Raw genomic sequence first — 12,556 nt, 5'->3', positions numbered from 1 at the left:
CCAGCCGGTTGGGGGTCCTGGGGGATTTTCACCCAGCTCCTCCATTCCTGGCCCTCTCTTGAATTCCAGCTCAGTACCCCTTGGAGCCCCTCTTTCTTTCCCAAAGGGAGGGTGCATGGAGCCCTTTGCACCAGGGGCGGTCTGGCTGCACCGTCCGGGGAGAAGCAGTGCCCACTGCCCAGCTGCACGGTGCCCCGCAGCCTGCACAGCCCCCTACCCTTTGGGTGTTCACCCAGTGCTACGCGGGCTGCCTGTGGGTGGGTGGGATGGACAGGCGGACAGCTGCCCTCGCCTCTCCATATCTCTTCTTCACCACCAGCCAAAGTGGGTCTTTTTTTTTTTTTTTTTTAAGATTTTATTTATTTATTCATGAGAGACACAGAGAGAGGCAGAGACACAGGCAGAGGGAGAAGCAGACTCCCTACAGGGAGCCCGATGTGGGCCTCAATCCTGGGACCCTGGGATCATTCCCTGAACCAAAGGCAGATGCTCAACCACGAGCCACCCAGGTGCCCCCAGAGTGGGTCTTTTAAACAAGAGAATTTGCACCCATCTGGTGGGAGAGGCTGATGCCCCTGCTACCAGACCTTTGTTTGGGGGTGCCCCCGTCCCTTGCCTGCCACTTCTTCAGTCCCCACCTCACACATCCTAGGCACCGGTGCCTTCATTTGCCCAGATCGGGGCTGTGCACCATGGTGGCCTTGCTTCAGGACTGTCTGCATCCCTGGGAACCCCAGGAGGGTGGGGTGCACGGGCTGGCCCACGGTGGGTGCAGTGCTCAGCGAGGGTGGTGCAACCAAGAGGCGAGGTGAAGGTGGGGGAGCCGATGGAGGCAGAGGGAAGGGGAGGGGATGAAAAGGTGGGGGAGGATGCTCTCGAGCCAAGCTCCAGGCTCTGCGTGTTCCGAACGCCTGCCCGCCTTTGCCGCGCTGTTCCCAGAGGGTGCCAGCTCTGAATGCCTGCTTAAGTCACTCCACGAAGCTCAGCTTCTCAATCTGGTTTTTATTTGCAAGGGCCAGATTCATCTTCCTTTTTTAAAAGTCAAGCTTCTGAGAAAGTCATTTAAATTCACAGTGATTCTCCTTTCAAATAGCTTCTTTGAATGGAGTTTTCAGAGTCATGGATCTTAGGGCCTCTGCCAGGAGAGGCTGAGGGTCATGCAAAGACTCATTGCCAGGATGCTTATTGTGGGCAAGGACCCAGGGGCCCCCAAGGTGGGGGGGTATCTTCCTGTAAATGGGTGGGGGGGATGCCTGTGCCCGCAGGGGCCTGCAGTCCATCCACTGAAGGTCGCTTTCCAAGGTGACCGGTGGTTATTGATTCTCTCAGGAAGGCGAGCTGCTGCTGTCACTCCCGGTGTTTGTGTGCCTCGAGATTAGAGTTTGCAACAACCCACACCTTGGAATATATTCTGGACAGTGAAAAAGCTGTGAGGTAGATCTGTATGAACTGCCTGGGAAATGGTCCAAAAATGTATTGTTAAGTGAGAAAGCCAAGTGTGAACCATGCGCACACATTTGTGGCTCGAAAACACATACCTGTAAAAAAGAAAAAAAAACAAAACACAGGGATAATATTCGCTATTCCCGTGTTCATAAGTATCCATCTAGAGAGGAGTCTGGAAGAGATTACACCGAATTTCATCAGGGTGGAGTGGCCTGGATTGGGGTGGTTTGCAAAGGGATCGCTAATTGTGCTGTAGAGGGTTTATTCCTCTGTGTGTGTGTGATTTAAAGACATGTGTGGATTTGGGATTGGGGCTCTTCACGATTTACCCTGAGCTTCTGGGATTTTCGGTTTTATTTCTTCAAGTGATGGTGTTGAATGGCTCACCCAAAGTTGATTGGCCGTCCCCAGGGGTTATTGGATGACTAGTAAAGAAGTCACGTTTGTAGCTTAGGTCAGAGGTCAGCAAACTTTTCCCCAGCGGGCCAAGAGCAACTGTTTCAGGCTTCCTGGTCCGAAAGGTCTCTCCCTGAAGCTGCTCACATGTGCCACCTTCACGCGAGGCAGCCGTGACGATAGGAGGAGGTTGGACGTGGCTCAGGCCTGATAAAACTTTATTTATAGAAACTGGTGGCTGGTAGGTTCAGGCCTGTGCACTGACGGTGGTTGAGCCCTATGGGGTTTCATTGAACCTTAAGACACAGAAGGGTATGAAAATAGAGAAAAATGGTAAGTGGACATATTTTAGGGGTTTAATCAGAGCTGTCATGTTGAAAGCATTGTTCAAGGGGCCACAGGTTAAAAAAAATAATAATAATTGCTTTTCTCAAGTACCGTCCTGCAGCCTCTTCCAGCCTCTTCCAGCGGGCCCTGGACAGGGAGGGGGGCTGCCAGCAGGAGAGGGGCCCCAGTGAGTGCGTTCTCTATGGCTCTGGGGGGAGCAGGCCCTCCAGAAAGTGCTCCCACAGTTCCCCGATCCTGTGCACGTCTGTGAGGTGCCTGGTCTTGCACTGGGTTGGCCCTCAGTCAGCTTTGGTTGTGTGAACAGAGCCCCAAATGGCCCGGGGTGGGGGTCCCCCCCAGCCTTGGGGAGGCGGTGGACAGGGCCAGGCTTGGGGCAGATGAGCGGCATTGCCAGGGTTGGGGAGACACCACTGGCCTCCCTGAGGCTGGATGTTGAGAACCGGGGCTCTCCCAGGCCAGCTTCCGCCCTCCTGGATGGGGGTCAGAACCCTCCTCCTGTCGGTTTTGTGCAGGGTCACAGGGCTGACCCTGTGACTCCCCTTTGTTACCTTAGCGAGCTTTGGGGATAGATTTAATGAGAGGTCGGTTGTGAAATGGGTATTTTTAAATTCAGTTTGTTTAAACTACACAAACAAAAACAGTTCTTGGGGCGACCCAGGTGGATCAGCGGTTTAGCGCTGCCTTCAGCCCAGGGTGTGATCCTGGAGTCCCGGGATCGAGTCCCACATCGGGCTCCCTGCATGGAGCCTGCTTCTCCCTCTGCCTCTCTCTCTCTCTCTCTCTCTCATGAATAAATAAATAAAATCTTTAAAAGAAAAGAATAAAAAAAAGAATTAAAAAAAAAAAACAGTTCTTTTCTTCCACACCCTTCCCCCCCACACACACACCCCACCTCTGGCAACCACTAATCTGTTCTCTGTGAGCTTGTTTTAAAAAAAATCAATTGATCGATAGTTTCCACATATAGGAAAGATCACATGGTATTTATCTTTCTCTGGTTTATTTCCTTCAGCCTTTCCTTATGCCCTTGAGGTCCATACCTGTTGTCATGAATAGTAAGATTTCATTCTTTGTCGTGGCTGCATAATATTCCACTGTGTGTGTGTGTTGTGGATCACATCATCTTCATCCATGCACCCATCGATGGAATATGGAAATACTCCTTTTTTTTTTTAAGATTTTATTTATTATTCATGAGAGACACAGAAAGATAGAGGCAGAGACATAGGCGGAGGGAGAAGCAGGCTCCTCCCGATGTAGGAGCCCGATGTGGGACTCGATCCTGGGACTCCAGGATCACACCCTGGGCTGAAGGGAGGCGCTAAACCACTGAGCCACCCAGGTGTCCCAAATATGGAAATATTCCAACACTTATGTTTCCATATTTGATTATTGTAAGTAATGCTGCTATGAACATGGGGTGCAGATACCTTTTCAAATTAGTGTTTTCATTTTCTTTGGATAAATACCCAGAAGTGGAATTCACTGGATCATAGGGGAGTTCCATTTTTAATTTTTTGAGGAACTTTGTACTGTCCTGCATAGTGGTGACACCAGTTTGCATTCCCACCAGCAGCATATGAGGGTTCCCCTTTTCCCCACATCTTTGCCAATGCTTGTTATTTCTTATCTTTTTGATAATTATCTATTCTAATAGGTGTGAGGTGACATCTCATTCTGGTTTTGATTGACATCTCTCTGATGATGGCCATCTGTATATCTTTGGAAAAATGTCTATTTGGATCTACTGCCTGCTTGTTAATTGAATTATTTGGGTTTTGTTTGTTCGTTTGCTATTGAGTTGTAGGAGTTCTCTATATATTTTTGGGCATTAGGCCCTTATCAGATATATGATTTGAAAATATTTTCTCCCATTCAGTGGGTTGCCTTTTCATTTTGTTGATGGTCTCCTTTGTTGTGAAGAAACGTTTTAGTTTGATGTAGTCTTTGTTTTTGCTTTTGGTGTCAGATTCAAAAAGTCATTGCCAAGACCAATGTCAAGAAGCTTACTACCCATGTTTTTTCCTAGGAGTTTCATGGTTTCAAATCTTTCATTCAAGTCTTCAATCCAGATTGAGTAATTTTTTGTGCAAGGTGTAAGAAAGCGGTCCTGTTTCATTCTTTTGCATATGGCTGCCCAGTTTTCCCAACACCACTTATTGAAGAGACTATCTTTACCCCATTGTGTGTTCTTGGATCCTTTGTCATCAATTAATTGACCATATACATGTGGGTTTAATTCTGGGATGTTCAATGATCTACGTGTCTGTTTTGATGCCAATACCATTATGTTTTAATTACTATAGTTTTGTAATATAGCTTGAAATCAGAGAGCATGATACCTCCAGCTTTATCCTTCTTTCTCTAGATTGCTTTGGTTATTTTGGGTCGTTTTATAATTCAGTATAGATTTTAGGATTGTTTGTTCTAGTTCTGTGAAAAATGCCATTGGGATTTTTATAGGGATTGCATTGAATCTGTATGTATATCACTGTGGCCGGTAGGGACATTTTAACAATATTAAATCTTCCAATCCACGAGTATAGACTACCTTTCCATTTATTTGTGTCTTCAATTTCTTTTCATTATTGTCTTACAGTTTTCCATATACAAGTTTTTAACCTATTAGGTTAATTTATTTCTAGGTATTTCATTCTTTTTGATGTGACTGTAAGTGGGATTGCTCTCTTAATTTCTCTTTCTGATAGCTCCTTATTAGAGTATAGAAATGCATCAGATTTTTGTGCATTGATTTTGTATCCTGCCACTTCACTGAATTTATTAGCTCTAACAGTTTTTTGATGAAGTCTTCAGGGTTTTCTGTATATAAAACATTATACCATCTACAAAGAGTTACAGTTTTACTTCTTCCTTTCCAATTTGGGTGTCTTTCTTTTTCTTGCCTAATTACTCTGGCTAGAACTTCCTATGTTAAATAAAAGTGGCAAGAGTGGATGTCCTTGTCTTGTTCCAAATTTTAGAGGAAAGACTTTCAGCGTTTCACTGTTGAGTATGATGTTAGCTATGGGTTTGTCATATGTACTCTTTGTTATGTGTAGATACATTCCGTCTACACTTTCTTGGGAGTCTTTTTTTTTTTTTTAACTCATAAATGGATGTTGAATTGTATCTAATGCGTTTTCTGCATCTATTGAGATGATTGTATGATTTTTCTCCTTTGTTTTTGTAATGTGGCATATTAACTGATTTGTGAATGTTGAATCATCCTTGCATCTCTGGAATAAATGCCCCTTGATCAGAGTATATGATCCTTTTAATGTATATTGAATTCAGTTTGATAATATTTTCTTGAGGATTTTTGCATCTATGTTCATCAAAGATATTGGTCTGTAATTCTCTTTCCTCATGCCTTTCTTGTCCATTTTGATATCAGAGTATTACTGGCCTTGTAAAGAGTTTGAAAGGGTTCTTTCCTCTTCTGTTTTTTGGAAGAGTTCTTTCAGGGCTTTTGGAAGAGCCCTGAAAGGGCTAGTATTAGTTCTTCTTTGAATGTTTGGTAGAATTCATCAGTGGAGACATTTGGTTCTGGACTTTTGTTTGTTGGGAGGTTTTCCATTACTGATTGAATCTCCCTACTAGTAATCAGTCTGTTCAGGCTTTCGATTTTATCATGATTCAGTCTGGGTAGCTCCTATGTTTCTAGGAATTTATCCATTTCTTGTAGGTCATCAAATTTGTTGGCATGTAGTTGTTCACAGTAGTTTCTTAAGATCCTTTGTATTTCTGTGGTATCAGTTGGAACATCTCCTCTTTCATTTCTGATTTTATTCATTTAAGTCCTCTTTATTTTTTTCTCTTTATTTTTGTTCTTGGTGAGTCTACTTAAAGGTTCGTCAATTTGTTTTTGTTTTATCCTCAGAGAACTGGCTCTTAGTTTCCTTGATCTTTTCCATTCTGTTGTTAGTCCTTTTTTTTTTTTTAATTTGTTGTTAGTCTTTATTTTATTTTTTTCCTGCTCTAATCTTTGTTATTTCCTAACTTCTAGTAACTCTGGGTTTCATTTTTTTTTTCTTTTTCTAGTTCCTTGAGGTATAAAGTTATTTATTTGAGACTTGTTTCTTGAGATAGGCACTTATTGCTGTTAAGTGCTCTCTTATACCTGCTTTTGCTGCTTTACATTTATTTTGGTATATTTCTGTTTTCATTTATCTCAAGGTATTTTCTGAATTTTCTCCTTTTATTTCTTCTTTGACACATCGGTTGTTCAGTGGCATATTGTATTCCACTTATTTGTGAATTTTCCAGTTTTTTTCCCATGTAATTTCTAGTTTCCTACAATTGTGGTCAGAAAAGATGTGTAATATGATTTTAGTCCTCTAAAATTTATTATGGCTTGTTTTCTGACCTAACACATCATCTATTCTGGAAAATGTTCCATGTATACTTGGGAAGATTATGTGTATTCTGTTGCTTTTGGGTGGAATGTTCCATAAATATTTAAGTCTATCTGGTTTAATGTGCCACTTAAGGCTGATGTTTCCTTATTGATTTTCTGTCTGGAAAAACCTATCCATTTATGTAAGTAGAGTATTAAAGTGCCCTACTGTTATTGTATTGCTATTTCTCCCTTTAGGTCTGTTAATATTTGCTTTATATATTTAGGTACTTCTAAGTTGGGTGCATAAATATTTGCAAATATTACATCTTCTTATTGGATGGACCTCTTTATCATTATGTAATGTCCTTCTTTGTCCCTTATTACTGCTTTTATTTTAAAGTATATTTTGTCAGATGTAAGTATATAGCTACTCCAGCTTTCTTTTGGTTTCCATAGAATATCTTTTTTTTAAAAAGATTTTATTTATTTATTCATGAGAGACACAGAGAGAGGCAGAGACATAGGCAGAGGGAGAAGCAGGCCATGCAGGGAGCCTGATGTGGGACTTGATCCCTGAACTGGGATCACACCCTGAGCCAAAGGCAGACGCTCAGCCGCTGAGCTACCCAGGGGTCCCGATAGAATATCTTTTTTCACGCCTTTATCTTCTGTCTATATGTGTCCTTGCATCTGAGGTGAGTTTTTTGTAGGCAGCATATAAATGTGTCTTTTTAAAAAAATCCATCCAGCCATTCTATGCCTTTTGATTGGAGAATTTAGTCTATTTACATTTAAAGTCATTATTGACAGGTACATGCTTATTGACACTGTTTTCTGACTGCGTCTGGAGTTCTTTGTTCCTTTCTTCTTGCTATCTTCCTTTGTGGTTTGATGACTTTCTTAAGTGGTATGCTCTCATATTCCTTTCTCATTATCTTTTGTGCATTTCCCATAGGATTTTGCATTTTGGTTACCATGAGGCTTACATATAACAACCTAAATCTATAATAGCCTATTTTAAGTTAATAACAACTTAAGTTTGATCCCATTGTAAGCTCAACATTATTATTCTCACTCCCCGTTTTATGTTTTACATCTTTTTTCTTATGTATCCCTTAACTAATTGCTGTAATCATACTTACTTTTTACTACTTTTGTCTTTTTAACTTTCATACTAGCTTCATGAATGATTAAAATGGATTAAGTGGATCTATTTCTTTTTTTAAAAAAGATTTTATTTATTTATTTGACAGAGAGACAGCATAAGCAGGGGGAGCCATAGGCAGAGGGAGAGGGAGACTCAGGCTCCCTCCCCACTGAGCAAGGAGCCTGTTGTGGGGGCTCGATCCCAGGATCTTAGGATCATGACCTGAGCTACAGGCAGACGCTTAACTGACTGAGCCACCAAGATGCCCCTAAGTGCGTATTTTTCTGAAAGGGACCTCAAGGATGCCAAAGGCAGCCTCATGGACTAAGCCCTGTGTGGTCACAGTTGTACGTGTGTGCATGCATGTGTTTGTGTGTGTGAGTGTCTAGGTTTGGACATACTGACATTAGCCCAAATGAGTATAGCCAGCATCATTTCACGTTGAAGAATGGTGTTCATAGAAGGAGGATGAAGAGTATGGCCATTTTTTCTGTGTCCTGGCAGGTGATGGCCAGCCTCAGGTGGATATTGCCCAGAGCCCTGGGCCTGGACCTGGCTGTGGGAAGGGCAGTGGGAGAAATGACATAGGAGAAAGCCTTAACGCAGCACCCAAACGGAATTTCCTCCCCTGCTAGAAGTTAGATCCAATTCACACCCTCGCGCAGCTTGAAGGCTGGCTCTGGCTCTGTTTGGTAACATCACAGCAAACGGCTGCCTCGTCTCTATTTTGGTTCTTGCCACTGCAGCTTCTTTCTGCACCTTTCAAGAAGTGTTCCTTCCTACTGGAAGGCTGGGGTGCCAAGCTCCCCCAGCTCCTTCCCATTTTGGTAAATTAAGGAACAAATGGTGCCAAATTGTCCTCGTCTCTTTCACAAGATTATTTGTAACCAGCTTATTTTCTTTCCCTCTATTGAGTTGAACGCATTAAAACTAAAATTAAATCATTACCCGAAGCACAGACTACGATCCCTTTCATAATTACATCCTCTTAATTGGCATCTGAGGGCCCAGCTCATTTTCATGCCTGCTGGAAAATGTCTCAGACCCGTTTAATTTTTTTTTTTTTAGGTTTAAAGGTCAACAAGAATATCTTACCCTAATTTGACAAGTGTGTAAGAAGTAAGGTAAGACTGGTTTTTGTTCACGCAATGCACAAAGAAATCTATAAATCAAGCTGGGTGAATATTAGATGATGCCATATCGGAACCATCTGCCTTCATTCTCAGAAGAATCAATACCACAGAGAAAGCGCCGAAGATGTAGTGATTTATGCCCCTGTGTCAGGGGAGAAATATTGGCCATTTTTAGAGTCACTTCCTACCATCCTAAAACAACAGGGCATGAGGGAAAGAATGAGAGCGACCATGACCCTACACGTGTCGAGGAGCAGATCTGGCTGCTTGGTGTTTGATTATCTCTGCTTGAGAAAGGGTGAGTCTGAGGTCCCTTCATGCCCATGACTCTGCCCCCCTGCTATTGTTTGTGGGAAGGCTGCCATGAACGCTGAGATGGCGCAGAAGGGAATTCACTGAATTGCTTCTGAGTGATTGTTGCCAGGGGATGGAGGCTTGGAGCTCGGGGACCCTGGGTTTTCCAGGCTAGCACGCTGCTTCCTGGCCTCCCTCACCCCTGGGCTAGGAGGACCCACAACCTCCAGAAACTCCACCCTCTGTTATGTTGGATGTTGGGGCTTGGTCCCGACACCGAGATATCTGCAAGGGAAAGAGGTGCTGTGGCTCTCCGTGGTGGGAAGAAAAGTCTCTGAGCAATTAAGGTTTGGAAAAACAAGTGACGTTGTCTTACCAAACCTTCCCCAGAGGTGGTGGTCGACAGCAGGACTTCCCCAGGGAGACGGGGCAGGAGGGACAGATCAGGGGAGCCTCAGGCAGGTGCATCAATCTCTGGGGAGGCAGAGGAGGCTTCGTAAGGCTTGAAAAAAGAACACTTCGTAATTGGAGACGTTTTCTTGCACAAGGGGTGGTTCAAAGCATAAAGTTGTATTTTCATACTCAAACTAACATGAAACATAGCTTTTCACCATTTTCCTGGTTTGAGGGGGGAGGCTCTGCAGACTATCACATACAAGAGATTTCGCGGTTTTGCTCTGTGATGCCTGTGTTAGGTCTGTTGCGGGCTGTCATTGTGTGTTGGTGTCGCCACGTGTCCTCCAGTTCCCATTCTGTGTCATAAACATCATAAGTGCTTCCTGTTCTAAGGTGAGGATGGGCTTTGAGGAAAAGTTTGACTTTTCTATTTACTACGGCGCAGCACAGAAGAGGGACTGTGAGCCTGTTACATCTCCAGTTTTATCCTTTCCAAGAGTCGAAGTTGGTCCTAACACTACAAGCTTGAAATCAAAGTAGGATCATTTCCATCGCCACAGGCGCCAGTACACTGTGCTCATGACTTTTTGTGCTAAACAAACCCACAGACATATCCTGCTTCTCGGATCCTGGGCATGGCTGGATGCCTGGCCCGGCCACACCACCCTCTGGCTGCTGGCCACGGAGGTCACATTGCCGTCTGCAAACCGAACTCTCGAGCATCAGGGCTCTTGATTTTGCTTTTCTTTGTCTCTTTTGGGGTAGCTGACGGTGCTTGGGGCTCAGATCAAGGGCACTTTATATCTATTGCGAAGACGGGGCACACCTTCCTTGAGGTGTCGGCAAACTCTGGGCGGTGATGCCAAACCGCCCTCATCCCTTAAATAGTGTTGGACTAAGATCACATGAAATTCATTCTAAAACCTGGGAGTTTCATTTTTTTTTTTCTGCAAAAGATCATTCTCTGCTTCACATGAAAGAAACTAGCAGCGGAAAACACATCATTAGGATCCGAAATGCTTGTCACCTGTGTGTTTTCAAACCGCTTGGCATCCTTAAGGACGCAGACTCTCGCCTTATTGGAGACCCCCATGAAACGTACACCAAGGGCCGCCAGGGTCTTCCAGACCTTGCCTGGGAGAAGAAGCTGAGAGCACAGCCTGGTGGAGCTCATTGCCAAGGCCAAACTGGCGACTTAGCGAGGGCAGCAGGTTGAAAGTTTTGCAAAAAGTCCTATTATTTGGCTATTAGTTGTCGTGATTGGATGACAAAGGACCCCATGCCCAAGTACCTGGGTATAGGTGACCCATGGCTATAAAGGCGATCAGAGGAAATGTTGTTTTCTTGAGCCTTGGTGACCACTGGTAGAATTGGTTATTGTCTAAAGTGGAATCAGACTTCCTTGAAGCAAATAAGCTTAATTGGAAATTAATATTAGACTTCCAATCTAGGTGTTCTTGCAATGCCAAACTCAAGACAAGGACTCCGTGTGTGTGTGTGTCTGTTTCTGTGACTATAGAGGAAAACCTCACAAATGTTTTCAGAATATGCTCCATCATTCCTTGGCAAGCTTCAGCTTCTAGAATTTTGCCAATTTTTAAAGAAAATTCCAACCTTGCTTGCAAAGTAATTAATTATGTACAAAAGGAAAAAAGAAAAAGAAACCAACAAAAAAAAAAAAAACAAAACTCACCACCCACCGCAACCCAAGGCATCAGATGCTGTGCTGTTTTCCTAATTCGGCGGAGACCTGACCCCGCCGTCGAGTGCACAGAACGGACGCCCGCGGATCTCCCTCGTCAGAGGGACGGGGCGAGTGTACGGGCCGCAGGTAGAAGCTGCCGTATTTTTTTAATCATCAGGGGAAAGACCAAATGCCTTCAACTTTCAAAACTGATCATTCTGACGTGCTTGGCCTACTCTGCAGACAAGACTGCAACAGTTTAGCAAACACCGAATGTCAAAATAAATACCAACCCCTTCAGCCCAAGGCTGGCGCGGGCGCAGGTGCAGTGCTGAGAAGGGCTGCTCGTTTTCCCTTCTTTTTTTTTTTTTAAGATTTTATTTATTCATGAGAGACAGAGAGAGAGAGAGAGAGAGAGAGGCAGAGACACAGGCAGAGGGAGAAGCAGGCTCCCCGCAGGGAGCCTGATGCTGGACTCGATCCCAGGACCCTGGGGTCACGACCTGGGCCGAAGGCAGACGCCCAGCTGCTGAGCCCCCCAAGGGTCCCATCGGTTTCCCTTCTTGATGAAGTGCTCCGGGGCCAGGTTCAGGGGAGGCCTTCCGGGGGTGGCGCGGTTCCTCGTCGGCCCAGGCAGCACCCAAGGGGGGTTGTTGTTGCTCCAGGTGGACGGACCTGCCTGGGAGGGAAACGTCCGGGAGCTCTGGTCAGCACAGTGGGGCGCGCCAGCTAGCGAGGCCCTCGTCACCCCATTCTGCAGGCGGGAAGACTGAGGCGCACAGAGCCTGGTGGAGCCGGGACGCTGCGCCCCCCGCCCCCGTCATCGCCGTGTGTCTGTGCCCCATGTGCGACCCCCTCACGTTTTCCGAGCCACCGACCTCCCTGTGCGTCTGGCTCTGGAGGTGAGCAGGGAGGGCCGGGCTTGATGTGAAGAGGGGCTTCCAGAGCTTTCGGGATCCAGAATCCTCACATCGGCAAACCTCATGGCCACCAAGCGGGCCCAAGACACACGCTGCTAGCAGAGCATCAAAGTCAAAACGTGTCATTTTCAACGTCAACCTAGAGTCTTCCCGTACAGGTGCCAGTTCTCATAAGAGAGGCCGACCTGCCCGTTCACAGCTGAAGCCTCCCGCCCCGCCCCACTTCTTCCCTGGCCCTCTCCTGCCTGTGTGGCCAGAGGGGTCCCGCTGCAAAGCAAGCCAGACAGCACCCCCATTTTACCCACAGTCAAAGCCAACTTCTTTTGAATGGTGCACCTGACCGCCCTCCCCCCCATTACTTCTCTGACTGTGTCTCCTCTCTTCTTTACGTCCACTCCTCTCCAGACACACTGGGTCTCAGGAATGCTCCCACCCCAGGGCCTTTGCACAGGC

General features: G+C 45.3%; 1 protein-coding gene across 4 annotated transcripts in view; it reads left to right on the top strand.

Annotated features, from left to right (window-relative positions):
* CHST8 (carbohydrate sulfotransferase 8) overlaps positions 1-12,556 on the top strand; it is a 129,085-nt gene that overhangs the window by 27,887 nt on the left and 88,642 nt on the right. Inside the window, exon 2 of one of the 4 annotated variants that reach the window (XM_072782247.1) lies at positions 8,745-8,800. The exons of 1 other annotated variant lie outside the window; for it this stretch is intronic. The gene's annotated coding sequence lies outside the window, so the exon portion shown is untranslated. Of the gene's footprint in view, positions 1-8,744; positions 8,801-8,925; positions 9,108-11,955; positions 12,086-12,556 lie in introns of those variants that run through there. 2 more of the 4 variants (XM_072782250.1, XM_072782249.1) reach the window with 2 other exon arrangements.

This window comes from Canis lupus, chromosome 1 (assembly GCF_048164855.1).
Source record: "Canis lupus baileyi chromosome 1, mCanLup2.hap1, whole genome shotgun sequence".
NCBI classification, from domain to species: Eukaryota; Metazoa; Chordata; class Mammalia; order Carnivora; family Canidae; genus Canis; species Canis lupus.
This window is presented reverse-complemented; position numbering and strand designations above follow the sequence as displayed.